This window comes from Stigmatopora nigra, chromosome 22, assembly GCF_051989575.1.
Source record: "Stigmatopora nigra isolate UIUO_SnigA chromosome 22, RoL_Snig_1.1, whole genome shotgun sequence".
Classification (NCBI taxonomy): domain Eukaryota; kingdom Metazoa; phylum Chordata; class Actinopteri; order Syngnathiformes; family Syngnathidae; genus Stigmatopora; species Stigmatopora nigra.
Genome location: NC_135529.1, coordinates 6,111,657 through 6,116,774, shown reverse-complemented (window position 1 = coordinate 6,116,774; position 5,118 = coordinate 6,111,657). Strand labels below are relative to the sequence as shown.

Below are 5,118 nucleotides of genomic sequence, written 5' to 3'. Positions count from 1 at the left end.
GTGAGTAGAATCTTTTTGTTTTGTTTTGTTTATTGCATTTTGTCTTGTAGCAATCTGCAGAATTTGTGCTGTGATGCTGAACAACTGAACAAATGTAACATTTCAACTGGTGAGATTGTACAGCTTCAAATTAATCACAGTTAATAAGTACTTTTCTCTTAAACCATTTTTTTCATATATACTGTCAATTGTTTTCTTATAGTTGCCCTTTTCTCAGTCACTATACTTTCTTTAGACTATTGTTTAATTATAAAAGTACTATTTAAACCACAACATCTTTGACAACCCTTCATAATCCAATATGCATTGGTGTCAATATTGATGGGCCATCTTCAGGGGTCAAAGAAAACTACACACAAAGTACTGAGTACACAGATGTAGTATTTATGTAGGTATGCTTGGGTATATAGTTTATTTAGCAGTGTAATAAATTGAATGTCTGATCAATGAATCTCAAATCGTTAATTTATTGTTGCTGTTATTTACAGTGATGCGTAGCTGCACTAATCTTTCTACTCATATTGGAAACGTTTCGATACTATAATATCCAGCTCTGCACTTTAAAGATTTGGAAAATAGAGTACTTGGATGTTATGGTGACCATATATATAATGATATTGTATATTTATTGTTTGCTCTCAAATAGTCATAAGTGTCAATGGAGTTTATTTATATACGTTCAGCGAATCAGTATTTACGATACTGCGTTATACAATGCTTAAAGTGGTGTCATCAGATTGCAATGAAAAATATGCTAATGGAAAAATGTGCACTGTTATCTTTCCAAAGACATTATTGATACAGTTGTTAAAGAATATTGAATCTTATTGGTGCATGCATACTTAATATTTTGATTGAGGGCCTCACATGCAATTGTGACCTTATAAAATAAGTTGGTGTTGAGGAGTCACAACAATTATGATGATCCAAAGTGGTCATCTTGAAGTACTTTGTCCCTAATTTGGCCTGGTTGTGCACAAAGCATCTTCATCGACATTATGTAGCTCCGCCTGTTCGACACGAGCCTGTCGCTTTAAATGTTCCTCCCCTCGCATGAGAATAAACGCAAACACATTTCACTGGCTGACTGTTTCCATTAAATATTACCCCCAATTACCTTACGCCGAGGAAAGAAACGTGTAGCCTGTGAGAGCAGCGTGACATCATGATAATTTAGCACCATTTAGGCGGATATGTTCGTACTGGGATGCACTCGTTTGTGTGGTCTATTTGGATTTAAGTTGAAAGAACGGCTGGCCGTGCCAAAACATACAATCTTGCCTGAAGAATGGGCCCATAATCTAATGGTGACACATATTTGGGCGGTGTTAGTGTACACTCACGAGAATTAGCTGTAATGCTTTCTTCACTGTTGCTCTCAAATATTATTTGTTCCTGCAGTGTGTGTAGTGTCGCTGCACTATATAAAAAAAGGGTTGGACTGGAGTGAACACATGAGGTAAAGTAAGTAGATTTGTGCCCTGGGAGAGCTAAAATCAGCCAGTGGTCCATTTATTGAGCCGTATGTTTCGCTCTTAATAAAGTCAGGATTATACATCTGCTAAACACATTGCTGCAAACAGGAGAGGGAAAATAGCAGTGGTTGAGGTGATTGAAGATCATTTCCATGGCCACACCTACTCATTATGGTTGACTTGTTTTGGTACAAATACTTAACATGCCGCATTGGAGCCGTGGACAAAAATCCATTGCAATATTGGATGGCAATCCTGTACAAACAGTGACAACTCTGAGAGCCAGAAAGAACATTATTGGGTATTAACTTTCATACACACTACTGAAATGGTCTCTCAGTTTCACAATTGAAATCCTTTCACACATTATAATGAATTACTATGTTCCCGTACTTAGGAGTAATTTATGTGTTTCAGTAGTATGTATGACAGCATGTTGCCATATTTCATATCAACTTGTCAATCCTGTACATTGTCTCCCGCAATATGTCACACATGCAGCAAGTATTTCTGGTGGCCGTCCTCCAATTAAGCTTTGTGACATTTTGTCCAGATGTGGAATGCAAGATGCGGCCTGTGTACGTATTCGTGTTATTTCGAACATTCCTCAATCCGCTGAGAGCATGGCGCCGAGTATTCCAGGTGCTTCGGGTGAGCCTCGCTTCGATTCCCTCCCCGCTTCGGCCTTCTCTCCTGGGGATCTCCTAGCCGAGCAGGTCGAAGGCTTCCGGGGCCTGTTTCTACGTATAACGCAGAACAGCTGGCCCCCGTGAACATTCCAGCTGAGGCCCCTCACCCTCTTAGGAAATCCCAATGTGGATTTGTTTATTAAAACTGTTTGTTTTCCTTGCCAGCCCAGAAGAAGCAACCGGGTGCCACCATGTTCTAAACTCCTCCTTTAGCCCTAATGTTTTATCTCCAGCACTAAATTCAGCATCATGTTAAAAACACCCTCCTTTCTTGTCTTTAAATCTTATCATAGCTTTAATGATGCATTATAAAAGTGACAGCAATGAACTACAGTCATCTTATGGCACTTTCCCTGTTTTCGTTTTTTTTTTTTTTGTTAAATCTTCAGCTCCCCAATTCTGTCCCTTTCCCACCCCTTTATCACAGGCTCGTCCACACGCAGTAACTCTTAACCTAAATATTTAGGCGTCTTGGTAGGAAACTGCCATGTCCAAACTCCTTCCAGATGTGAGCCTGTGCAGCCTTGTGTTTAGGTCTAATTATGCACTGCTGCAGAGGAGCTGCTTCTATGGGGGAGGAAGAGAAGGGAGGCAGATAAGCGGAGTGAAAAGTGCATTTGTTCGGGAGGGACTGACGACGAATGATGGACGGCGCTCTCGCCAGAAAAAAAAGGGGAGAAAGTGCAATGTGAGGTGGAGAGAAACAAAGAGGAAGGAGAGAAGTTTGGCTAGGAGCTCAGAGGGATGTGCCCCTCAGTGTAGCGGAGCTTTTCTCCAATACTTTGTTGTTATTAGCCGTTATGCGTGAAGGAGGGGTGAAAGAGAACTTGAGGATGGATACACCGTGCATTGTGAAAGGAATCACAATTGCATGAGTTTATTTTACAGTCTTGTAAGTTCAAAAAACGTCTGAACGTTTGATTTATTTGGATTTTCAATTCATTTTCTGGTGCGCATAAAAGCATCAGAAACATAGTTCTATTGGTAATGGAAAAGTACAGTGAGACGATCCACTTTTTGCTTCTCAAACTGATATCAGCTTTTTAAAGGATAGATACAGTACATACAAAAAGAAGAAATGCAAAACAACTGATATATTTATCTTTCCAAGTCCCACAGGATATTGTGTTCTATGACACACCTACACATGAAAAGTGAGTTAAGATGCAGAAATGTGAAGGCATGGAAATCCCACAGTGTTTGTGGTAGAAAGTACTGAAGTCACCTTGTGACTTGTTACCCGTGCTTGTCGTCCTTCCGTCGTCATTGTTACGACTGTTGGGTGACGACCCAAATTAGACGACACACATCCTGTGAGGTCATTGTGCTTGTCTTTTTTTGGATGCTCCATCAACCGGGACAGCCGGGGTAAAGCTTGCACTTAAGAATGCCATACTATTATTGGCTTATTAGTCTGATCTCAAAATTGTTTTCAGTCAGATGCCTGCTGAACATGTGCTGTAGTTGGAGTGTATAATTGTGCTTGTTTGACACTTTAATATTGGTTCTTTCTGCCTTTAATCGACAATACTGATATGGCACAAATATTTGAAAGATAGTGAATTAGGAGAAATGTTTTTTAAAGCAATTTGTCATAGGTGTTAATAGCTGATGTTTTCCTTTAAATCGAAGGAGTGTATTTTCATCTTATTTTAAGGATTGTTTGAAAACGGTTTAAACATGAACCCTAACTCAATGTTGAAAAAATGAAATCATGTTATAGAACCATTAAGTTAAATAGATTCACTCTGTTGGTACGGATATCTGCTTTCCAAAGTTAGTCTACAAATGACATGATTTGAAATAATGCTCTAACTGAGCATTTAAGTATTTTAGCATTCCTGACTGTCATAAAATGTAAGTTAGATTAAAACACTGTCCAGCGTTAAAAACGAAAAAATATGTTGTCAAACCTAGTAACCTATATGGAACTATAAAGAAGGATTATTTAATGGAAAAGTGAATCCTGCACATCAATCCTGAATGCAGCTGGCATTCTGATGTACATTCTGTTCTTCTATTATTTTTGGATGACAGTAAGAATTAAAGGAAAAGGTCAAAAACACAGATGAGACATTGTGATATTTCGAATTAAGACGTGATGTTGTTGTTTTATTCCCTTTTATTCGATTTTTCACCTATACAATCCGTCAGATGTTTAACTTTGGTGCCATGCATCAAAGCAGAAGCCGCATCATATTGCTAACATCTGTTGGCTTCTGTTCACTCAAAGTCAACTTACTCCGACAGAAAATTCAGTTGGCTAGCCTTACGTTACTTTTCAATCTGAGTCTTTCAGCCGTCATTCCGCGCACTGAATCCTTTTGCTGAACCTGCCCAACGCGGATAGATGGCCTACAAAGCCCTTGCAGATGTGTCTGAGTGCGCGAGCGTGTGTCCAGACATGAGAACGTGCACGTCCATGAGACGTCCAGAGAAATCGTCTTATCAGCGGGGAGGATCCCAAAAGCAGGAGGAGTGGCGGCCCCAGGCATTCCTGCAGCACTGCAGTTTATTTATGTGGGGGGGAAAAGGTGTTGAGAGGAGGGGGGCGCCCCTCCGCACATGTGAGCTGGGGCAAGCGGTCAGCTATAAATCAAAAAAGCAAACAAAGGTCTGACATCGGATACTCTGAGTTTACAACCCATTAGAGCACCTGCCAATGCCACACAAGGGCGGGATTTTATCTTGCCCCGATAGGTCAAGGTCATATGACCCCGTATAGACGCACGTCTATTGCGCGGTGCCGTATCTCGATGAGGAATTCACTTAACAGCTCGCCGTAGGCGTCGGGTAAAACACTGCAATGTCTCTAAACCTTGGCGAGGACACAAAGATGTGTTATAGTCGTCTCAAGTGGCCCAGTGTTGTTTTAGTTTTTCCTTTCGCTCCAGTCTCTTCTTATCTTACTCCAAATATGCCTGACTTTGACGTTTCCTTGCCAGTGCTAACTT

The 5,118-nt window shown here is 40.4% G+C and overlaps 1 protein-coding gene across 1 annotated transcript in view; it reads left to right on the top strand.

Annotated features, from left to right (window-relative positions):
* Positions 1-5,118, top strand: part of LOC144215418 (adhesion G protein-coupled receptor A2-like) — a 34,051-nt gene that overhangs the window by 1,169 nt on the left and 27,764 nt on the right. The window lies entirely within an intron of this gene.